Genomic DNA, 26,420 nt, shown 5'->3' with positions numbered 1-26,420 from the left:
GTTTGCAAGTTGTGCAAATTTATTACCAAAATAATGGCAAGTCGTTTAGTGCGGACCGAAGACGCTATTGCTGCTGTAGAGCAGAATATCGAAGAAGACCCGAATGAGTTCATCCTCCATCGAGCTGAAAAATTGGAAAATTTTGGGGAAGGAACTTGGTTTGCGTGTTTACATAATCCAATTATTGCAAGTATTAAAGCCGAGCAACCATCAACCGTGTCGCACGTTCGGTGAGTGGACCCAAAACGAGATGGCCACCGAACCCGATTTTTACATGAAAACTTTGTTCAACAATGAAGCACAGTTTTTTCGTTGATGATGTTGGTTTTGGAAAGATGATAATATACAATGACAAACCGTTATATTCTTAAAAAGCCACTGTTTGCTGTGCGTAATGGGTAGAGGGAATCATTGGTTCATATTTCTTTAAAAACGCAGCCGGCCATAATGTTATAGTCAATGGGGAACGCTTTAGAGCCATGATTAATGGCTTTTTCTTGGCTTAATATGGTAGAAAGATGTTGATGTGAACGACTTTTTGTTCCAACAAGACGGCGCTGTATGCCATATATCTAACGAAACAATCGAGTTATTGAAGAAAACGTTTGGTGTGTGCAATATTTCACGTCGTGGGCCTATGGAGTGGCCTCCAAGCTCGTGCGATTTAACACCGATGGACTTTTTTTGGTGTTATGTGAAGTGTGTGAATGGTATAAGATTACATTTCAACAAATTATGGCAAAAACGCGCAAAAGTCCACCGCATTTATAGGCTGTATTTTAGTGTAATACAAGTATGACAAACTTTGACCAATTAAGATTTATGGTTCCTAAGAAGTCGGGTGAACATAACCGAAATGACCAAAGTTCATATCGTTACCTATCAGGTAACCCAAAACATATATGTAGCTGTGCTCTGCCATAAATACAACTAAAGCAATCAATGTGAGATATTGTCAGCATGAGACGAAGAACTATTCAACAGAATCCATTTTTGCTTGAGGTAATTAGCAATAAAGCCTTTAGCAAAGTTAGTTTTTCCTTCATTATGAAGTAGGTGCTTTAACTGGTGATTGTTCAATCGGCGGTAATGTTAAAAAGCTTGATTGGTGTTAACCAAATTAAGCCTTATTCAACAACTTAGTGGATTTGGTAAAAAAACCTGACTGTTTTCCACCCCAGCTGCCCAATGTCGCTTAATTTGCCAACGTAACTTTATGGTATGCCCTGTGTTTCAAGACCTGAGATGTACCTCTAGTTAGCTACTGAAAGTCTAGTGATTGCTTGCTTGTATAACCTAACACAGTGAGACTTAGTATAAGAGCTACGGATAGTCTTAATTGCCGCTTTGCTGTCCACTTGCAGGTTTATGAATTTATTGGTTAGAGCAAATGTCCACTGGACACCTTCAGTTATGCCAACAATTTCGGCCAGAAAGAGTCCGAAAGCCCTTATTGGATAGCAGTTGTAGAAGTCAATACTTTTTTCCTGATTTTTCCGGCTTTGCAAGATCAAGCCTGAAATCATTTGAAACCCACACGTTCAGCCTTCGGGAAGAGAAATAAACGCTAAGCAGATTTGTGATCGGTGCAAAGCTTTTTGAAGATACATGAGATCCAGTTGGTATGGCATGAATAAAAAGTCTTTGTAGTAAACTCAGTTATAGACAGTTTTATCAATTTCTTTAAGCAGGTGGACTGCTGTGAAAAATTTCTCTGCCTACGATTGGATATAACACTACTACTAAAGACTATTGATTCTCACTCTCAGAGTTTCCTGATATTTCTCCAGGAGTCAGACATTTTGTACCTTTATTGGTTCATCACATTACTAATGTAGATCACTGTATAACAATGAGTTTTGTATTCAATAACAATTTAGCTGAAGTTTAGAATAAATTTTAAGAAATTTAAAATCAAAAGAGATAAAATTTCCATTACCTAAATTGCATTTAAGGCAATTTGACAATATAATTTTCCATTTAAACTGCAATTTCTCTTAACAAAATCCACAGGCATCAAAAAGAAATTGGATTTTCAAAATGTCTGAATGACTAACGGAGGGAAACAATTGTGTTCGTGCAAAACTTAGAGACAAGCAAGAATGAGTAGTAGATATATGTAAAAGGATAAAACCAAGGCAAGCAATAAGTCGCACATACAAATAAATGCATATTTATTGTCTAATGTGTTCGAGAAATGCAACTCTGTTATGCAAAATGTCTAAAAATAGCCACACAATAAGTTCGTGGCAACAAAAACTTTTGTCAATTACTTGTGTATGACTGCACACAACAGCAAATATAACAACAACACCAACCGTAAGAGGTATTAACACAGTTCAGTAGCTGCCATGCTAATACCAGTGGGCCAATAAAACCTCAAAATGCAATTGAATGCAGCGAAGAAGAAAAAAAAAGAAAAAGTTTCGAATGAGGGCAAGCGATGCAATGCAGCACTCGGTCAAAGTGCAAAAAACGGCAGTGGAGAAGTATGTTTGGCGTCAAAGTACCGAAGTGTACCAAGAGAGCTGATAGAGCTGACAGGGCAGGCCGAATGTGAGTCTGCAGCGAAACTTTCTGAATACCAATGAGTTTGAGGTTCAAGTGCAATTATATGCAGACATATTTGTTCGATATTGCTGTTATGTCTACTCGCTTGCAGTTTTATGCATTTTTCACGCACGTTCGGATAGATCGTGTTTATGTGTGAGTTGTTGCATTAAAATTGCTGCGGCTTAGAAATGTGAGCAATTACTTTATTGATATTTATATATATTAAATACTTTATAAGATCGGTGCAAATCTACACACAAATATACAGACAATCCTACTTAAATTGTTGCTTTTGTTATCTAAAAGTATAAAATTTTCGTGTCATCAACAATTTGCAGAACACCATTAAAATTTGTTTTCATTCAGCAAGCTTTTAATTGCTTGCAGTTTTGTTAACCGAAATAACGCTAAAACAGAACGAATAAGTTAACACAGAAACCAATTCGCCCAACCGATGAACTTTTCGCTTCAATTGACAAATAACTGAAAACATTTCGAGTTTATAAACTCATATTTTGACTATCATTGTGTAATTTCATATTGTTTTTGGACATTTTATTGCATTGCTATTCCAACATACCCCGTCAGAAAAGCTTTGCAAAGCAGAATCGAGTTCGAAACTGGCACTAGCTAAGTAGTGAGAGTTACTGTCTGATGACGCACCTAGGCCATTAGGAGGCCCATTGTGAAACCTCACACTATTGTCTCCTCTTTAAACCAACCAGCGCTTCTGGTGAAATTCATCAGTACAAACAGTTTTATCTGTGCAACCTCCATAATGTCGTCAAGAAACCCTCCACCATAGTTGCGATTTTTTTTCCTATACAAGCTTTGCGTTCGTATAGAAAATGTTTTATAGTCTTCTCTTTTTCTACCTCCTGACAGCTTCTACAATAGTCATTATATGGCGTTCCTAACCTATTGGCCAAACCTCAGCTGTATTTATAACACGTATGTTGGTTAAATATCTACAAGTAGCAAAAAGCATATGAATTCCCTCTTGTCCGGAGTCTAATTGTAGGGTGGTGCAATTAGAGATTTGATTTGGCTATCTGTATCGATAAATGTATTTCTTGTTGTGAGCAGACTCCTTGTCAGAACAATAAGGCTTTCTTTAATTGCTGTGATCTCCGCTTGGAAGACTATTTTGGTATCTAATTTTACTAAAAAGACACCATCTAGCACGCTTAGGGACCGAATTTAAATTCAATTCTATATAATTTCAAAAATCCGTGGTATTGGGTAGAAATGGAAACCTAGTAAACATCCATCGATTTATGGTATGTCTTTTAATATTGTTTGCATAAGGTTTGCGAGGGTATTTGGGGACTTTCATCAAACCGGAACATGTACCCCAAGTGCCAAAATGAGCTGAGCAACAGTCTGTACAAAGTTGCAAAGTATTCCTACGGGGTATGCAAATAATTATTTAAACATCATATACGAGGTGTGTTCAAAAGAAAAAGTGTATTTTGATTTTTCGCGAGCTTTGTACATTTGATTATCGATATTTTGCTTTTCTTATAGTCGGATTATTGAAAGAAAAGGATCAAAAAATATAAGTTAAATTTTGCGTTAAAAATGGAATCAAGTGCTCTAAAGCATTTGAAATGTTGACTGTGGCATTCGGTGAGTCCACTTTGTCTCAAAAAGAAAAAGTTGATGACGATAAGCATCCCGGAGGTGCGATCACGTCAACAAGCGAAGAAAATATCGAAACAGTGAAAAAAAATGTTCTTGAAAATCATCGAATCACTATTTGGAAAGTTGGAGAGAATGTTGACACATCAATCGGCTCATGCCATTCAATTTTATTGAATGTTTTGGGCATGAAACGTGTGGCAGCGAAGTTTGGGCCGAAATTGCTAAATGCACCAGCTTACACATCAATACCTCATCCACCGTATTCACCAGAGTTGGCTAACTGCGACTTTTTTCTATTCCTAAAACTCAAGAAACCAATGAAAGGGAAGAGTTTTGCCAGAATTGACGAGATTAAGTCAGAATCGAAGAAAGAGTCAGCTCTAGCTCTAGCTATATCGAAAAGCGCACTTCAAAAGTGATTCGAGGATTGGAAAAAACGTTGGCACAAGTGTATTACATCCGAGGGGGATTACTTTGAAGGGGACAAAATAGATATTGATGAATAAGTAGTGTTCAAAAAAATTTAAAATTCAACTTTTCCTTTGAACACACCTCGTACACATATGTACCATATATACTATCTATGTGTCCATGTACATGTGTATTACAATATATAAATTGTATTGGAGGAAAGTTAGTAAAACAATTTTTCATTTCAATTATTACGAATTTGAGTGGAATGTGTTGTCATCAAACATTTGTGTTGCGAAACTGCATGTATTTGGTCAAATCGCCGAAGCATTAATTTTAACAAGTTAGAGAAATTAGTGAATTTCGACAGAATCTGGATGCCGCATATGGCAATTCGTTGAACTCTGTCAAATCAAATTATGATAAATCAAAGAGGCAGAAAATAATAACAAAATTTGGGTAAATAAAAACTTTTCAAAAACAAAATATGTATATGAACTAGTAAAAATAAATCTATTATTATTACATTCAATTGAAAACTTTATATAGCATAGTTAGAATGATCCGATTAAGGTCAAATAGTGAAATTAATTATATATTGACAACCTCATAGAAGATCTCCAAACAACTGACACAGTCGTATTTCATAAGCTTCGTTTGAAGCGAATTTTCTACCAGCCAGATCATTGGCCATAGATAGGTATAGGTAGTGATCACTTGGCGACAAGCCGGGCCTATAAGGTGGATGCATAAGAAGCTTCTAACCAAGCTCTAGCAACTTCTGTCGAGTCATTACAGGCCTGGCGTTACCCTAGTGGATCAATGCCTCTTCTATTGGTCAAAGCTGGGCGCTATTGGGCAACTTCCTTCTTAAGATGGTCTAATTGTTGAGACTATAGGTTTGAATTGAGAGTTTCGCGCTAGGGGAGCAAGATTTAGTAGATTATTCCTTGCCATTCGCTTCAAACACATAGCAAAACCTTTTTGGCCAGCGTGCAATGAGTCCATCTTGGAATCCCGCTCATCTAATACCCCTCTCCTTATGGTCCGATCCCGTCGAAACAGCACGTTTCCTGGGCCTAAACTACCCATGATATGACTAATTAACCGTTAAAAGAACAACAACAACGGTACTCCACGATTCGAGCCCGACTATTGCACCAGTAACTAGCTTCAGAAATAGATCGATTTTGTAGCAATTCACCAGCGATTCGCAGATGGAAAATATTTCAACTAAACCTCATATTTAAAAATATTTCATGAGTAATGTGAAAGCTTTTCATGGTGAGAAATATTGAAGTACCAAAACATTCACTGAATAATTTTTGTTTGTGATTTCTTGATAGAATATTCGGTCTTTAGAATGCTAGTACACGGTGGACACATCAGAACATGAGCCTAGAAGATCGTCAAAATCAAATATACATATGTATATATTACCATATGTAGCCTCTCATTTCAACTGATTTTCAAGAGGTTTTTCATATTTCGAATAACTTTCGTCTAGAGATATCCATTATGATGAATGGAGTGGCATTTGAAGCAAAGAGGAAAAATGTCGTAAATTTTATAAAGTGCAGCAGAGATTTTAAAATCGCATTTATATGAACGCGAAATTTATAATATTAATTTATTTCGAAATTGCGCACAAAAGTTCATAAAGGAATTGAATCAAGAAAAATCACAAACCATAAATCAGATAATTTAAATTGATTATTACGTTGAGTTCGAAGGCAATAAAGTGTAAAATACAAAGAATATCACAGAGGGATGACATAAATAAAATCATACGTCAAAAATTTGCACGCACAATCTGTAATAAACTTGTAGGCGACACTGCAAAATATATAAAGGGTGTTTTTTTTAGACATTAATTATCAAGAAGAACTAAAATACATGAACTTTATAGTTATGGTAAAGAATTTAGCTTTATTATAAATATAAGGGTTTACCATTATGACTAAAAATAATTTAGGGCAAGTGATCGGGCCGCGACTAGCTCGAATATACTGGTATTCTAGCCTAGAGACTCAATTTTCAATCCGTTATTGCAGCAATTGAGACCGTATGTCAGCAAAAATGTGCCGGATATTTTCTTCGTCTCAGACTTATCTGCGTATGAAAGCGACTTCACATAACCTCATAGAAAATAGTCAAGCGGTGATAAATCACAGTATCTTGGAGGCCATGTTATAAGCCAACGATGTGCGATAAAGCGCTCACCAAAAGTTTTCTTCAATAAATTGATTGTTTCGTTGGTTGTATGCCATGCCACACCGTCTTGTTGTTACCAAAGGTCTTCCACATCAACATACTCCAATTCAGGTACGAAAAAGTCATTAGTCATCATTCTATTCCACATTGACTGTAACATTATGGCCGGCTGCGTTTTTAAAGAAATATCGGTCAATGATAGAGCACACCAAACATTGATTTTTTAATTATGTAACGGCATCTAAATAATGGTTTGTGGATTATCATTACTCCAACTGTGACAATTTCCTTTATGAACCCATCCACCGAACATTTTTCCGAAGTACATCTTTTCATTATGCAATGGCACACCAAACTGAGTATAAATTAAATCAAAAAGATCAACTTCGAAAAAAGTATAGCCTCTTTGAAAGAACTAAGCCTAAAAAAACACCCTGTGTATAATAAGCGTATATCTGGTGGGAGTAAGTAGTTCACCTACACAAGTTAATGCAAATTTTTATTGCTTTCTCCATGCTCAACGAGGAGGCATTGAAAAGTGTCAGGCTAATACTCGCACTCGCTCTGTCATTTGAATCTTTTTTTGAGCAGACACGCAGAAACACCCGCAATAGCAGCCGCAGGAACTGGTAACAGCTGCCCGATTATTACTTTTTTGAGTCGATTCGAATCTGTTAAACATAAAATGTTGGGGTGCTAACACACGCAGACACAGGCAAATAAGCAATTTAGAAGCAATATGCTTGAATTGGAATTTGTAAGTGGAAGGAAGTGTGAATATTTATTCATTCGCCAATACACACATATACACACACAAAAACAGCTCATATGCATGCCGAACGTTTATTCGCAGCTTTTTAAAGATTTAAAAAAATACTCCTCCATCCTTTGGATATTAAACTTAAGTTTAATCCGAATCATTTTTATACAAGCAGAGCCTAAGAGCCTGACTGAAATAGCCACACACACCTATTTGATACATAACATATGTAATATCATTTAAGAGTTATAAGATACACAACTAACAGAGAACCTGGCGCCTCTGACTTAGTACAAAATTTGGAGACAGAAAGAATAAGAAAATCAAGTAACTCCATTCGGTAAGACAAAGGAGGTATACCTGGATAGTTACTTATTTAATCATTCTTAGATTCTCTAGCGATGGAGAGTAATTAATCGAACAAACAATAGATGTTGTTCAAAAAAGCTGAGTGCATTTTCATTGCAGCCTTGCGCTAACATGTCCATTTACGCATGCGTAATAGTTTACCACTTCTATTTGTAATGAAGATATTCTTCTTTCCGCGACAAATAACATTTTAGTAACTTCTTAGTTTTGAGCCTTGCGTTTTTTATTGTATAAACAGCGCTGATTTATTTCAAGGTTTACCTTTTAAAACTCAGTAAAATAAAGTGTTTATATTCTCATTTTGGAGAGTAAGGCTACATATGAGTCATTTATAATTGCAAAACTGGTCTAAAATACGTAAACCAAAGCTTTGTAGCATTGAATATAGCGTTTATATCATTTTAATGAGGTAACTGCATACCCGCTTGTATCAATTCCACTCAATAACTTTGTTGTTGCTTTATTATAGTCTACAAATACTACTTGCTTCTGACAGAGAGAAAATCTCAATATACTATCGATTCACTCAAAACATAGAAAACCGATAATTCAATACTAGATAGACTTAGTATATATGATTGAAAAAGTGCCTGTGTGTTTTTTAATTTACAAAAACATTCATCATAAAATGTTATAAAATTTTATTTCTAATATTCTAATTAATGACGATTTGGAGCTTTCAAAAATTTTAAAAGCACATTGTCATTTAAATCAAAATCTTTCAAATATCAACGATCATTTTTTTGACGATATTTGAGTAGCACTTCAACACAGAGTTGGATTTCACACAAAGCTTAGTATGTATCTATGTATATAAAGATAAGACCAGTAGTTCCCTCACAATCGGAAGAGGCCTTTCCACGACGTTAGAAGCAAGGCTTATATCTACCACATAAATCACTTTGCGTATTCATACCAGTTCAAAAAAAAAAAGAAAAGATTTTCAACATTCTATATAGTACTTAAGCAAACGAAACTTAGTTAATCCCCTAAAAACCTAAAAACAAAGTATTGGTTTTGACAAATGATTAGTAATTGTTGTTACCAAATGTTTTTTATAATGAATGGACTTGCTCTGGAACAACGTTTGCAAATCGTGCAAATTTATTGCACTGTGTCCAATATTCGGTCGACATAATCACTCAGCAGAGTCGGTAATTCGAGCAACTATGGATAGGTATCGCACAAAGTTTACTCTAGTGGATAATGCGCATCCTCAGAGACGTACTTGTAGTACAGTGCGCATCGAAAACGTTATTGCTGTTGTGGAGTAAAGTATCGAAGAAGACCAGAATGAGTTTATCTTCCATCTTTGGAGTGATGATATTTTATAAGCCATTGTTGAGAATCATTGGTTTATATTTCTTCAAAAACTTTTGAAATAAAAAATCAAATATTCTCGTGCAGGATGTGTTAGCTTTATCTTAAAATTAATTGTCTGGAGAGCATAATACCCAGCATTAAGAAAAAATTTTATCACGTTTTTGTTTTTGAAATGGATGCTCGAAATACCATAAAGGATCATATTTGGCAAGCCAAGGAAAAATATTCTAATATATGGTAGGAGCCAAAACTAAAAGACTAAAATTTAAGCTTTAATCCTTTTTTTGTAATATAGTTGCCACCGTTCGAAAAAAAACTGAAAATATTAAACAGAATCAATTTAAGAGAGCTTTCCAAATAGAATTAAACAGGCGTTTTATCTAAGAATATTTTATAACAGAGTTACCACAAGTATTCCTTTCATTTAGATTGTATGTATCGAAAAAGTAAAGTATGGAAAATATCCAAGTATTGCGGAAAGAATTTTTTTGCCTTTATTTAGACTTATTTCGGAATTGAGTTGCCATCTTTCGAAAAGAGTAGAACTATACAAAAATATAAGGAGTCTTAAATTTAGACATATTTTTATTACATTGAGTGTCAAAACGATGGTTGCTGGATTTTATGAGCAGTTTCTCTAACATCGCTATTATTTACTGTAATATTATATATTGTCCGTAAAGGATTAAGTTCAAATAGGCATTTATGAGCAGCTTTTTCTATCCTCGCCGTAATGGATTAAATGCATATGTCCAAACATGAAAGTAAGTGCCATCTTGTGAGCGAAAATTAAAAAAAAAAAGCTGGTTAAGACTGCAGGAATCTACTTTTAAAGATTTTCTGAAAGGTTTGAAAATACATTTACCTTAGCGTGTTTTACATGTAGCGTGTATGTTTGAGAGTGTCCCTTTAAGTTGCGGTTAAGTGATTTTTCAAAAGCGCATTAAATCGCTTAAATCTTTGACGTTATTTTTTTCAACTAATACATATTCTATGATATTCTCACAATAAACATTTTTCTCTTCTTTTGAGCACCACGTTACCCATACTTGTTTCTCTTCAATTTTCCAGTAAAATTACTCGTGTTTTTTTGGCAGTGAAGTCAAGTCATTTGACTGACTGCTTAACTGAAATTTTGCGATGCATGTGACGGATTTATATTAATATAAACAAACACACATACACAAACTCGCAAAGGAAGGTGCGCTTTGGCATGTGCGCATATCGTATAAAAAGTCTATGTTTGCAAACACGTGCCGAAACCGGCTCCCACAAAATTTAAACACTTTTTAACATAGTAGATACACACATACTCAACAATGGAAACTTATATGTATGTTTGTGTATATGCGGTTTTTATGCTTTTATCACGCAGCATCCTCTTTTAACACTTTTTTTTCCAACCTAGACTGTCTGTTCGAGTGTGTTTGAGTTTATGTGTGTGTTATTAGGCTTTCAGCTTAAACTCTGATTTAGTCATCCGCGCACATATTTAAGTTCCGCACAGAGGGGGAGTGGCGTTTTTATACTCTCGCAACATGTTGCTACAGAGTATAATAGTTTTGTTCACCTAACGGTTGTTTGTATTACCTCAAACTCATCGAGTTAGATATAAGGTAATCTATATATAAATGATCAGGATGAAGAGACGAGTTGAAATCTGTCTGTCCGTCCGTCCGTCTGTGCAAGCTGTAACTTGAGTAAAAATTGAGATAGTTATGAAGTTAGTGCACATGTTTTTTGGTACCATAAGACGGTTAGTATTGCAGATGGGCGTTATTGGCTACAATAACAAGATTCACTGAGAGCAAATGTTTTTAGCACCTCTATCGACAATGTGAAAATGGGTGAAACTAGGTGACAACCCCGCTCTCTCCCCATATAACGGTACTGTTAGAAGCGCGTTGCCGCCCACTGTTAGGTGAAAATCCATATCTTGGGATCTGCTTAACCGATTTCAACCAAATTCGGTACATAACATTCTACCATTTGAAATTCCATCTGATTCGGGGTTAAACTTTGCGTGAATAATGAGTTTAAAGTGTGCCACTTTGTGACCAAAAATTGTGTAAATCGAGTCAAACCTGTTTAAGCCCCTAGGTACTGAATATGTGGACCCCAGTGCCTATAGTTGGCTTTTTACCGAAAATATCGGTCAATGTGTAAGATATATAATTGAAATTCATATAATAAAATAAATAAATGAAACTTTCGATAACAGTATGTTTTTGTGTCAAAAATTGTTTGAATCGGATCAGGAAGTATTGTATGATAATATAAAATTTTGCCAACACCTGAAGTAATTTCCCGGGGTTTGATCCTTACGTTGCGAGAGTATAAAATGTTTGGTTACACCCGAACTTAGAACTTCCTTGCTTGTTTTGTATGTGTTTGGCGGCGTAAAACATGCAAATCACAGCGTTGTATATGTATATAAGCATATATGTATGTAGGTGTGTAAAAGGAATTCAAAACGTGTTGATGTTCGTTCACTGTAAAGTTTGTTTTTGTCGGCATTGTTAAAATCTAGTCTCGTGTACTTTGGTGGTCGCATGAATGCGTTCATCCCGTCGATTTTCTATTACTCAAATTCAAATTAATTTAAGTTCGACTTTAAGAAGTATAATAATATTAATAACAAGTAAGAAAGTATTAAGTTCTCTCAACCGGCTTATTAAATTTAGCTTATTGAGTTTAGTTTGTTCGTTCACACGAAGTAAACCACTAAAACTAAAGGAATTTATGACTTATAATGATAATATAAGTTAATATGATACCAAACATGTTTGTATTTCGTTATCATTTTCGTCGAATAATGAATGCTAAAGCCTTGTGTAATATAAGGTTGTCAAATATCTCCCTTCCGCTTTTTTGCTCTTCATTCAATGCTTTATAAAAAGTGTTACAGTGATCGGATTTAGTTAAAATATGCGCCGTTTTGTTCGACGATCTGTTTCCATCTAGACGGCAACTTCACAATACCTTCCTCGTAGAAGCCCCCTCCTTATTTGCGAAGAATTCGGACAGCCCCTTTTCACAAGCCTCTTTTGAGTTCAACTTCACACCACCAAAGGCATTCGCTATGGACAGGAACAGGTGGTAATCACTTGGCGCTACGTCCGGGCTATATGGTAGATGCGATAAAACCTCCCATCCGAGCTCCCGTAGCTTCTGACGAGTCATCAACGAAGTGTGTGGTCTGGCGTTGTCCTGGTGGAACACTACACCCTTCCTGTTGGCCAATTCTGGACGCTTCTGGTCGATCGCCTGCTTCAAGCGGTCCAGTTGTTCGCAGTAGATGGTAGAATTAAGCGTCTGGCTATATGGGAGCAGCTCATAGTGGATGATTCCCTTCCAATCCCACCAAACACACAGAAAAACCTTCCTGGCCGTCAATCCCGGCTTGGCCACTGTTTGGGACGGTTCACCGGCCTTCGACCACGACCGTTTTCGCTTGATATTGTCGTATGTGATCCATTTTTCGTCGCCAGTCACCATCCGCTTCAAGAATGGGACGAGTTCGTTCCGTTACAGCACCATATCGCAGGCGTTGATTCGGTCCAGAAGGTTTTTTTGCGTCAAATTATGCGGCACCCAAACATCAAACTTTTTTTTGTATCCAGCCTTCTGCAGATGGTTCAAAATGGTTTGGTGACTAACTCCCATCTCCTGGGCGATGTCACGAGATGCCATATGCCGGTCTAACTCGATGTATTCCATGATTTGATCGGTATTTGTCGTCACAGGTCTTCCGCCGGCTGGCTTATCCATGGTGTCGTTTTCACCGGCTCTGAATCGTCGAAACCATTCCTCCGCGGTTCGAAGTGATAGAGTATCATCCCCCAAAATACCATTAATCTCACGGAACGTTTCTCTAGCGGATTTGCCTTTAACGAAGGAAAACTTTAAAATAGCGCGAATTTCGGCGTTAGTGAACTCCATGTTTACACGTCTATAACTGTTGAACGCAATATCCAAACTAATCATGCATAGCGTTATTTTGTAGGTTATGTCAAGACCTTTCAAATTATGTATAATGTTGCCAGATACGAGCTCTGTAGCGCTTTGTACATAGCCGCGAAATTCAAAAGACAAAAAAGCGGTAGGGAGATATTTGACCTTATATCTAAACACTCTTGAAACACGTGGCATAACTAATTAAGGTGCAAAACTGTAATTTGGTATAGAGTATTTTTAAAAAACTGGGCATAGCACCACCTTCCAAATAGCCTAATATACATATCCTCCAAACCACTACAGCTTAATTAACCAAACCTGCTTACAAGAAGTCCCTTTAGCATGTATTCATATACTGTGAAAATGGGTAAAGTCAGATAATAACAACGTCCACTCCCCATGTAACGGTTATGTTGAAAACTACTAAAAGTGCGATAACTCATGAATTATTAATTAAATTTCAAAACCCGGATGGTAGGGAAGGGCTTCATAGGTTCAAGTGGAAAAATTGTTCAAAGGGTGTGGCAGCGTCCACCTTCAGGTGGAATTTTATATTTCAGGAACTACTTGACCAATTCAATCAAATTTGTGACGTTATTCATCGGATGAAAAATACGCCTAATTCCCATGTAACAAATTTTTAAAGTTTATGATTCTTTCACCTTAGAGAATACAAATCGTTTGATTTCCATGAAGTTATCAGAATAAAACTTTGCCCAAATAGTGCGATAAAAGTACTTCATCGTACCCTTAAAATTAGTCGAAAAATGGACTATAACTTTTCAAGGCCCCAGACACCAAATATGGGGACACCAGTGCATATGGTTGAGTTTTTGTTGAATATATCAGGCAATCTGTGAGGTCTAGTATTGTAATTTCGTCAACATATAAGAAATAATAATGAAATTCAGAAATAATCTCTTTCTAATGACAGAGTATTTTTTTGGCTACAATGCATGAAATCGGGACAATACTTTACCTAGTTTAATACAAAGTTTTGACCTGAAGGTTTTTGTGAAGATAATTCACTGACCGAGCCGGCATAATCTGCTAAGCTAATGAAAATCAATATATTTAGTGTAAGGAGGCTGAGGTAATTCGTGGACCGATTTCACACCTTTTCGATATAAAACTATAATATATCCAGTATTATACTTTCACTTAATGTTGCTACAATACCTTACATATTGACCGATATATACAGCATAAAGCTTTGAAATTCTTTTATAAGGTTAAGAACCTCGTGCATGATTTTATCCAGTTTTGTTGTTACAACATATTATTATCAGAAATAGATGCTCTCTGGGTTTTATTAGGGTACCTCACAGATTGACCAATATACATATAAGATACGAGGTATGTTCAGAAAATAACGGGAATTTTAAAATTTAAAACTGTGCGGGATTGTAGAGTCCAATTGTAACAAATTTTGTTTATTATGTTGATATAATGCCCCCGAAGTACGATACAATTTTCAGCTATATACATTGCTTTCTTTGTCTGTAGCAGCCTGAAGTTAGACATGTTTTTACGAGTTTGGCGAATTTCGTTTGTTAAAAACTGACACTTCTTGCTTGTTCTTGCTTGTGAATTCTTGGCCAAAAACAATACTGTTACAATGCCCCAGCTTCCATATTCGCCAGACATGGCTTCGTGTGACTTTTTCCTATTTCAAAAAATAAAGATAAGCTGAAAGGGAAATACGAAAAGCACTATGGGAGCTAAATGCTATTCCAAAAATCGAGTTTAATAAGTGTTTCGATGATTGCAAGAAGCGCTGATATAAGTGCATAATATCTATGAGAACTATTTTGAGGGAGGCAACATTAGATGACTGAATTTTTAACTTCCCGCTAAGAAAATTGAAAATTTTCTAAAAATCGGGAAGATATTGGTTTCACTCCATTTTGCAAAAATCGAGTTCTCAACAGATCTCGACGTTCTGAAGGTCGAGGAAGCTTTCCCGAACATTTCTACGATGATGTCCGTATGTCTGTATGTATGTGTGGATGTATGTGTGTGTGTGTGGATGTATGTGACCCTCTTATAACTTTTAAACGGCTCAACCGATTTGAATAAACTAAACGGCATTCCAAAGGGTTTCATTGCACTTGAATTTCGTGTAAGTTTGGACCCAATCGGACCAGTAGATTTCGAGAAATCTCAAAAATAAATATTTTGAAAAATCGTTTTTTTCGAATTTCTTCCAAACGACTCGACTGATCGATACCAAAAACTAATCAGTTCTAAACCTTGAAGAAACACATCGTTTGCCGCAAACCGGGTCGAAATCGGTTGATTTACTTGCTAGATATCGAAAACGAAAAATTTCGAAGAGCTCAAAAGCAGTGAAAAAAGCGAAATTTGAACGTTAGCGTATGAAATTAGAGGGAAGTTGCAGGGATGGCCTTTGAGGCCAACCGTTTTCCACATTTTTTTTCAAGAAATGAAATCCCCATATTTTTTGAGCACACCTCGTATGAAGTCAAGCGGGTTTTCGAAAATCTTAATGTTAGGTATATGGGATCCACAGAAAGTATTGACCAGATTTTGTTCATTTTTAGCAGTTAGTTTAGCAGTTGCTTTGTCAGATATCAAAGTTTTTTATACAAGGACTTCTTTTTGATCGTTCAGTTTGTAAAACAGCAATATGCTACAGTGGCCCGATATCGGCGATTCCAAAAACTGAGCAGTTTCTTGAAGAGAAAAGGACATGTGAAAAATTTCAGATCTAGTATATCTCAAAATCTGGGAGACTAGTTCGCATATATACAGTCGTACAGACAGATTGACTTGTCTATATTGACTTAGCTGATCATTTACATATACTCATATATATGCAAAGGGTCTCCGATGTTTCCTTTTGGGTGATACAAATTTCGTGGAAATCTTAATACTCGTATATCCTGTTCAGATTATAAAAAGTGAAATAAATTAGTGAAATTACAAATAATTCAAAATTCGTAGTGGATTTCAAGGAAAGGGTAACAAAATAAAACTGTGTAGAATTGCTATAAAACTTAACAAAGCCCAAAAATGGTAAGTTAATTGCTTACTGCTCAAAATTTTAATTGCCTACATTTGCACAACGTTACAACATCAACGCGGAAAAATTTAATGAGGCAACATTGAATAATTGCAGAAATAAGAAGCGGCGTGCCAATGCGTTGCCGACGAAATTAAGTTAACCATTAAATTTGCAAAAACAAAAATATAAAATAAAACAAAATAAAACTAGAAAATGCCGAAAAACACCGTAAAAGGGATATAAAGGAATATTTCTATTTCTAAGAAAGTGTGCGCTTGTGGCATTTGAAAGCGGATGGAGAGGAAGAGGGAAAATTTTGCAAATAAATGCGTAGTAACATATATATTATATGTACAGGCACAACAACAACGAAAAGTTGAAACATCTACTTGTAAAAAGTAATACTTGAAAAAGACCGAAATGCGAAGCCTTGAGCATTCGACATATTTGCGCTGACGAAGAAAATGTATGATAAAAGCATACAAAAAGAAAAAAAAAATAGCAAATTACATAAAACAATAATCAAAGTAAAACATATTTATTTAGCAAAGAAAAAAATATTTGAAAATCAAATGACCCACCAAGCAGAACATACAATATAGCCTCCAACCCGAAATTCCGAATACCCCCATACCTTACCTACCAAAATAGCCTTCTTCTTCTCGTCCTCTCCTCCCGCACTAAGCGCTACGCTATTGACCCACGTGTCACTCATCGAATGTCGAGTGTGAGTACAACCAATTACAATGTAATAACTGTAAGATACAATGCTGTGGAGAGTCAAGAAAGAGGGGTTGCTTGTCTCTTGGTTAAAGTGGTTGTTTACTAAATCGTTAAAAATTCATATCTATACCGAAATACACATTTTATACTCTGTCAGGTGCTGGCAAACTTTATACAAGTACTAAAAAATGCTGCGAAAAAATTCAATATTCATTATTCGATGAAATCGTGAATAAATTACAATTAAATTTGGTATCTTCTTGACTTATATTGAAGGCCATAAACTTAGACTTAGTTTTATTCTTATATGTATGTGATATAAACTCGACCGATTCTAAATTTAATATATGGAGTTGATGAGGAAAACCAGAGGATCGGAATTCGTTAAAGTATGGATATGAGGCTTAGAGCAAGGCCTAGACCAATTCCATTCTAATTCAGCGCTAAACCACATAATTTTTAAGAAAACTTGTCCATTTAATTTCATTAAAATATATCATATTTTGACCAACCTGAACGGTTTAAAATCAGGTGGAAAGACAAAAGTCATTATATATATATTGTATATATACGAGTATTGGGGGTATTGAATGACATATTCGGCATAAAACGTGTTAGAACTTGTAAGGAAGGGCTAAGTTCGAATGTGACAGGTTGACCGATATTTTCGATAAAAAGTTCTCAATAGGAACTGGGATCCACATATTCGGTATCTGGGGGAAATTTTCGGTCATAAGGTGGCACACCTCAAAAGCACTATTCGTATAAAGCTTTATCCAGATATATTATTTTTTCTTGATTTGTATACCGGAAAGTGAAGGAATCAGTATAGCAACATGCGGCAAGAGTATAAAAATCAACTGAGCAGCAACTTCGATATAAAAGAAAAAAAATGTGTTCATGAAGAAACGCTCCGTGTCATTAGTCAATGAAAACAATGACAAAAATGGTCGTCGGTAAGAAATTTCGCTCGAATGAATAGGTTATCACGGAAAGTAGTGATATTGAAATGTTAGAGCGGCGCTGGAATGATGGTGTTGTTTTTGATGTAGATTATATTGATGGATAAAGCTAAGTTTGAACAAAAAAAAAACGTGTTTTCTTTGTTAGGCCTGGGACTTTTTAGCACACGGTACATGTGTTAAGAGTGCTTGAGGTGAAAGTGCTTTGGGCTAAAAGGAAATTATTGAGGTAGTGCTCTTAAGACAAGTGCTGTCTAAAAACTTGTTGAAATGAGTGTTAGCTCATACTGAATAACGGTTAGTTGTGAATATCCTTATGCTTTAAAGTTTGTGAATTAAAGAAGAGAAACTGCATATATAACGCACTCTAGTTCCAAATAAAACCTTTTATTATTTCTATTAAATCTTGAAGCATAAACTACAATCAGAGACAATTTTGGGTTTTAGGTAATTAGAATTTCTTTTCTGTTCTATCCCTAGCCAACTTTTGATCAGTAACATTTGAGGCATACTGTGGGCTTTTTTCGTAGTAGTACTTTTCCTGATTAAGTGCTAGATAGGTGTTCTCTATCAAAAATATAAGATCAGTTAGTTTAATTAATTAATTGGTATGATGGACAGAGTTCATATAGAGAAATTGTATAAGTCCAATCGCCCATAAAGTGCAATTAAGCGAAAACCTATAAAATGTCGTAACTAAACTTCGCAAAAAACATATCGTTTTGTACAACAAATCACATTAGGTGAAGGCATCTGTAGTTTTAACAATTTTAAAAAAGGATCCCGCCCGCTGGTAGGTTTAATGTACATAATCTATCAAACCACTTAAGTAGCCACTCCCCATATAATGGTTATATTAAAAATTACTAAAAGCGCGATAACTCAATAAATAAATGCGTCGCAGACATTAACCTTTCCACTCGAGTTGATACGAAAGGGTTTTATAGGAGCCGATCAAAATTGGACAATGGGCGAGGCACTGCCCACCTTTAGGTGAATACCCATATCTCAGGACTTTCTCGATCAATTTAAACCGAATTCGGTAAGTAATATTATGCTGACATTCCTATATTACGGCATGAAAATACAATATATATACGAATTGTCTATATCGGACCTTGGTTGTTCAAGCCCCCACATATCGAAGATGTGGACACTTGTGTCTACGGCTGACTTTTTACTGAAATTAGGAGTCAATATGTGAGATATAGCGAACGCTCGAAAACGTAAACACTTCAAAACTTGAACACCCAGAAACGTCAACACACTTTTTTGTCATTGACTTTCCCAAAACGTGAACAAGGCAAGAGTACTCTAAAACAAGAACAATAAACCTTTCAATGTTTGAATGTAGTTTGCATCGACCATAAATAAATTTGAACTTGGCGAATCCCACAATCGTAAATTTCATTTTTTTGTGGTTGCATGTAACGAGCAAAACTTTCAGTCCCAATTTCGGATTCGCTTGAAAAGTTTAACCTTAGATTTGCTACGTAAAAATGAATTCTAAGAAATCTGTGTGTTTGACGTTTAAAGAAAAAGTTGAAATTCTGAATAATTTAAAGAAAAGTTCGAGTATGACGTTTTTAGCGAAAAAATGTAATGTTTCTAAATCCAAGCCATTTTAAATAGGGAAAATAGCATATTTCCTAGAGTTGGAAAAAGGAAAATACTGCTTCAGAGCTGTTCAAAATGGAGAATGCTTTTTGTCGTTGGTTTATATATGAGTATGAATATGAGAAATAAGAACTGGCCAGCTAGTGATTTCATGCTTAAAAAAAAAACCTGCATCAAAATTGAAGGAAAACTAAGCTAATTTTTACGCTAGTGATCGATAGCTTCAAAAATTCAATAAAATGTACGACGTAAAAAACGTACGTCTCCAGTTTGGAAAATACTCTCAGGTGTAAAGTCGGAGAAACAGCGAATCACGTTTTTGTGTTGCTCAAGCGCCACTAAATGACATAAACTTAAAATCTTGGTAATTGGAAAAGCAAAGAATAGGCTGCTTTGCAAGTTCAGAAGCTCAAATTGCAACTGGATGGCCGATACTGTGGAACGAAATGAGGTTCCTTTTGAATTCTGTCAAAATCTTTCTAAAATGTGGGGTTTTTAAGGTGAAATCGTTTTGAAAGGAGAAAAACTTGTCGATTAAAGGTCTTTTAATAGACAACGCTCCTTCCAAAGATTAAGCAGAACTGGCAGCGCAAGATAGGATAATTTTCGGAGTGCTTAAGCCACCAAACGTTACTCTCCTCATTCAATCAGTTCATCAAAATGCAATAAAAATCACGAAGTTGCACTACAGAAACAGCCTTCTAGCTAATGCTAGATAATGCGGCTGATGATATTGAACAAGAGGACGAGTTGAGCTAGTCATGAAGGCGTCGATAAAAAGGATATGTACTAAGCCGTAAAATCGAGAAAACTGTATTTCAATTCTTAGCAAAACAGGAAGTACAAAAATATTTGACAGTTTTTTTTATATACTAATTTTCTCAAACTTACATTTCCTATCATATTTGTATATATCTAAGAATAAATTAATATGTATACGAAACAACAATACCTTAAAAATGAATAAAGTCGGGCCAGTATGTCTATTATAAAGGCCCTTATATACCGAATATAAAGATTTTCATACTTCCATTTCACTTTATATCGTATAAACCGACCAATATCTCACATAACGAAGTAAAATAACATCGCTTTCAAATAACAGCGTATCCTTTTGCCTAAGATGGCTAAAATCGAGTCAATACTACCCCTAGCTTTTATATGCCCAGTATAAGGATTTCCAACTTGCGGTTCTCTGTATACAGTATATATCGGATAATGTATGACTTATGCTGCCTTATCATATTATATTTAGCAGACAGTGTGCGTTAATTATTACATCATATTTTACTCATTCAGCAGCCACTGCAAACTATAAAAACTTAGCATTTTTTTGTTTTTTAAAAATTATAATATCTGTACCCTTAAAATTTCACCCTACCCTAACCCAAACACATTTACTTCACTTAATAAATCGATTTATATAAACCTTTTCATTAATATCAGCTTTTAATTGCACAGGAATATTAATTTATTACATTAATTCTTAGTCGAGTGCTCTCAGAAACAGTTATATCTACATACTCGTATATATTTATTTCAAATATATGCTTAAGCAATAAATCATTGCAATTAATAACGCTTAATTCAATCACGAATTAATTTTGCACAAACACTTAAAATTAATAGCCAATAACTTTGTTAATAATTAATTTATGAAGGACGCCAATATTTTAAGTGGGAGCGCATAAAATCTGTTAAGCGAAGTATTTAAAAAAAAATAACCATACCAATTAGGTTTACCAGATAGTTGAAAGCTGAAAGAAAGGGTTTTAATCAGTGTCAAAATTGAGCGTATATTGATGGAAAATGGTGTACTCATCATACTTATTTATACGAGCAGATTTGGTTGCACTTCATTGAAAAAGTAACGGTATAGATTTATTAAATCGATTAAGTGAACTACTGAATTCTATTTGGACTTCGAACCAATCTAAGTGGTCAATTGTTTTACGACTCTGTTAGAAAGATTTAGAAACAAATTTTAATGTATATTTACGACCGTCGGTATCTTGTAGTTTTAAGTTATGGGGTTTCATGTAACTTCGAGAAAAATCAGGCATATTCCAATTTCAAGCAAACCTTTTCTAGACATATGATCGAGCTTCTTGCGAGTAAGATCTTCTTCTTCAACTCCGGAATTGTAAATTACATATATAGTTGTTGTTGTTATTAATATTATTGTTGTCGTGCTGTTATAAGATTTCTACAAATAAGTCACAGGTAACACTGCCGCAGTACCATTACCTCCACAATTTGGGTCTAGATATTATTTATGCCCCGCTATCTTCGAAAAGACGCTGGAGAACCTTATTTAGGTTGAGAAAAGAGAATTATTTTGTTAATAAGAGAATTCAGCTAAGATGGTATATGGTGAACATCAGTCTAAATTTAGTAGTACATCAAAGCAATTGCCTTTGTTATTGCTATTTTGGGTGTGCGTCTTGAGTTTATCTGACAAAATACGATCGTAAAAGATTTTAGCCCCATCTGATGGATGGTTAATTGCAGTTATGGATGAATGTTTCTTCGCAGAAGTGTGATCGGAGGCTTGTCTTTATCATTCGAGGAGAGAGTGCTTTTAGATGTTTGCTCAATACTTTCATACCAGGCTTTGTATTATAAAAGTACTCTCCTATAATCTGACATCACGACCACTCGGTATTACTAGGACTGTGAGTTATCTTATCAAGAGTTTTTATGTTGGAGATTTTATTGAATACTCTATAGCAATAATAACAACTAGTAGATTCCTAGTAACATACGTATGCTATATTAACTAAGCTAAGTACGAATTTTATATATTTCAGGGCTTAGCGTGGGAAAATCATGTGCCTAGTATAAAAACATCTCAGAGTTAGGTTATTTGCGACCTGTATAAATGAATGTTCTATTGCTCGTTTGCTTCTGTTTTATTTTTACTGTTTGAGGCAGCCAAGCTGGAGCAATCCACATTTATCAATTCAAATACCGAGAGAGAAAGGGAGAGAGTTTCCATATGGTCACGGACACTACGCTGTGGACTAACTACGTCTAACAGAAGGCGAGGGGGTAGGTTTGAGGATTTATATTCATATTTGTGAGCATGAGAATGTGGCCTACAGATGTCATATTTACATGACTGCAACACACATATGGGCTTGTATGTAGGAACTCTTCCGTATCTATATGGACATAAAGGTAAAGGTAGATACATATGTGTACTTGTATGCGTTTAAATAAGTGAAATGCCGCCGGTCAACTCAGCACACACTTCAAGTTATTCACGCATGCACACTCCCACAAATACACATACGCATATATATATATACATACATATGTAAATAATTATGTTTTCGTTTGAAATGCACTTGAATGCGAGTGGCGAGCAGGCGGTTGTTGCGGCTTCCCTTTGTTTTGCTGTCGGCATTTCGTTGGTCCACAGTGTGCGCACATGTCTGTGAAATGGACAAACAAGTGGATAGACCGACCTACAAACGAATAAATGGACGGGCGTGCAGAGGCGGACAGGTGGAGCGACATGCGCTGGGTGAGTTCGTAATAATGCAAGAGCAAAGTGGTGATTAAAGTGCAGTGGTCACTTCAGTATAAAAAAGCACTACAACAATACCAACAAATATACAAATTTTATTACAATAGTAGTAATGCGTATATCCGCCAACCATGTAAGTATACCATAAAAAATGCCACATTTTATGCCACTTTGTAGAACGCTGCCTGCGTTTTTTGGTACTTTATACAACTCTGATTCATTTATTGCTTAATTAAAATTTAATTATAAATCATATAATAATTTCAAGCTCATATGTGGCGGTTACCTTCACTGCCTGTGACCTTCCAGTGATTTACTAAACTGCATGTTTGTATTTATACACAATTTAAATAAAACTAATGTGAGATTTCAGTATTCTTGGTCTAAAAAAGAATACAGAGCATTTGAGATAGAAGAAGGTAAGTTTAAAGAAAATATCGGGAAAGAAATTTTTTTACAAGATAAAAATAAAAAACCCAAAAACTTGGATATTTAAACTTTTCATATCAATTTCGAGGTTATGTGAAAAAGGTGTCAATGGAAAAGTTGTAGATATTTTCATTACCTACAACTTTGCTCTATAATTTTTTTCTATAGGGCTCTTAGTTTTGCTGTAAATTGAGATAAAACGTTTCTAGCCCTTAAAAATTTAACCACGTCCTTCTCTAACTCTTTTCGTTGTCGTACATTATTTACATTTTTCCTTTAATATATGTTATTTTTTCTTTCGTTTTCAATGGGTTTTAACCTACTACTATTTTTTTTTTTGTTTTCAAAATTTATCTATCCTGGTCTATAAAGCCAGAAAGAAACAAGAACAGCCTTTTCTTTCGCAAATAAAATAATGCGTATTATCCTCCTGACATACTTAGAAAAATTTGTCTTAAGTCACAACCACTTTCCATAAAATTCTATTTGAACCGCAATTAGCCGAATTGACTATGTATATGGTAGGTTAATCATCAAAAAAGAATACGAAACAGAATTTGGCAACAATAATTTTCTTAGCATGTGGCAACTCTGTTGATTAAAATCGATCAAAAAATTCTTGTAGCCCCTATATACTGAAACTATATCCCAAAATAATTCTTCTGGCTGACTACGTACCATATTTGATTATATGAGTATTACAACAGGTGACTCATATGCCCCAGCATCAACATCCGTTCGATGTGTCGTATGAGTAACCTAATTAACCACAAAATATCTTTGCGACAAAAATTAGAGCTTTCCATTAGAGCTTACTTTAAGAAATTTACTTATTTTAAGAAATTTTCCAACAACAAAAATCGATTTTCTGGTAGTAAATTTCATGAATATTTCTGATTAAAAATTTTTTGATATAAAGTTTTTGTTATTATAGGACAAAATGGGATACAATGTGATAAGTAGTGTGATTCATACGATTGTGAGTTCTGATTGAATAATCTACTATATATATATGGTATATATACATGTATATGTGCATCAGTACTTTATTGACTTAACTCCACGTTTAATACGTGACACTTTTATTTTCTTCTTAATTAATTTTTGCCATCTCATTTAACAATTTATAATTTGATTTTAGCGCATTTTCGTTGTCAAGGTGAAGGCATAAGTGATGTAATAGTTTGAATTAAATACACGTGGGAAAAGCATAAAACAACCTGCGGTCAAGTGTCCAACCAATGCGACTGTGTACACATATTGGTGTATAAGTGCCTCACTGTTGATAACAACGTTCATTTCCTTTTAATTGAAAGATTATTATCCTTTACAGCCACTTACAGCTAGTGACTGTGGCAACGCAACCTCAACCATTCCACCAATAACGCTCGAACAACAACCGATGTCCGCATAACGGTGCTTTGTATGTCATCTTCTGCATGTTGTTGTTATTTATCAGTCAATAAGTCGATTATGTCGGTACAAGGCTGGGATTGCTTGCTCAGTAGCGCTTTATCTTCGACAAGTAATTTAACAAATTGCCAGCGAATCAGACAGCGCACGAGTGAATGGGCGTGTTGCGTGTTGAAGTTCTTAATTAAAAGTACAAAGTGATAAATATATTTAATAAAGTGAGGAAACAAAGAAACGCGGTAAGTCCGGCTCTAAGTATATTAAATATCAAATATAATTGTATAGAAAGTTAGTGCCACACACGTTAACAATTCAACAAAAAATAGATCGGAAGATTTAAATAGAATAAAGCCGATTTATGGCATCGTTTGATAACTATGGATGATACTTGGATCTACCACCATGATCCTAAATTGAAACAAGAATGTTTACAGTGAACTTAAGGTAGTTGTTCAACTCTAAAATAGGTGATGTCACAACGATCAGCAAAGAAGTTTATGGCATCATTTTTTTTGTGATGCAAAAGGAATTTTGTTGATTGATTATCTACAGAATATTAAAGCAATCAACTCTGATTATTATTGCAGCCTTTTATATCACCTGCATAAAAAAATTCGTGAGAAAAGACTTGGGTTTTTTCATCAAGCCAATGCACCTGCTTACAAAAGTGTTTAACAATGACAAAATTCAACGAATTAGACTACGAATTGCATGAGCATCCACCGTGTTCACCAGATTTGGCACCTAGCGACTACTACTTAATCAGAAACCTAAAACAAATCGTGGAAAGCATTTTTCGTCGAATGGAGAAGCTATTACAGCCGTAGACGGGTATTTTGCAGAGCTTCCGCAAAGTCATTATAGGGATGACATAAAATTATTGGAGGATCATTGGAATAAGTGTATCGAAGTTAATTATATTAAATACAAAATTATATTTTACACCAAAAAGAGTATTTTGTTCATTTCGACCGCAGAAACTTTTCAACCAACCTTTGTGTAACTATAAAGAAGTCGAGTTTAAGTGGCTCATCCTCTTAAAAAGGTTATGACACAATTAACAATCAACAAACATATTTTTCTTTGTTGGCTAAGCGATTATGACAAACGTCAAATACTGAGAGTAAAAATTTCAAAGTAAGATGTGAGCCCAGTCTAAAGCATTCAAAAAACGATTTAATGTTGACAGATTCTTATAGGGGTGAAGAAGAACGAATAGAATTTCTCTTTTTGATTTTAATATTTTTGAAACTTTAGACCTGGCTGAAATGAAGAATATAATAAACCTTAAGATATCTCCAAACGTACTTTTATTTATTTAGTTGTCATAAAGTTTGACTTGTCTCAATGGGGTGTATGCAAGACAAATAAGATATAAACATGCTTTAGGTAAACTTGAGGAATTCTGAAAAACTAGCAATTCTTGGGCGGGAAGAAATCCAGGTATTTTCTTATTAAGCATACCCAGCCGTCAACAGTGATGTT

At 35.1% G+C, this 26,420-nt stretch overlaps 1 protein-coding gene across 2 annotated transcripts in view; it reads right to left on the bottom strand.

The window, feature by feature from the left end:
* Nucleotides 1–26,420, bottom strand: part of LOC106624820 (GTP-binding protein Di-Ras2) — a 79,466-nt gene that overhangs the window by 2,055 nt on the left and 50,991 nt on the right. The gene's annotated exons all lie outside the window — the stretch shown is intronic.

The sequence above is a fragment of the Bactrocera oleae genome, chromosome 4 (genome assembly GCF_042242935.1).
Source record: "Bactrocera oleae isolate idBacOlea1 chromosome 4, idBacOlea1, whole genome shotgun sequence".
Taxonomy (NCBI): domain Eukaryota; kingdom Metazoa; phylum Arthropoda; class Insecta; order Diptera; family Tephritidae; genus Bactrocera; species Bactrocera oleae.
Note: the sequence above shows the minus strand (reverse complement) of the source record. Positions and strands in the feature narration are given on the sequence as shown.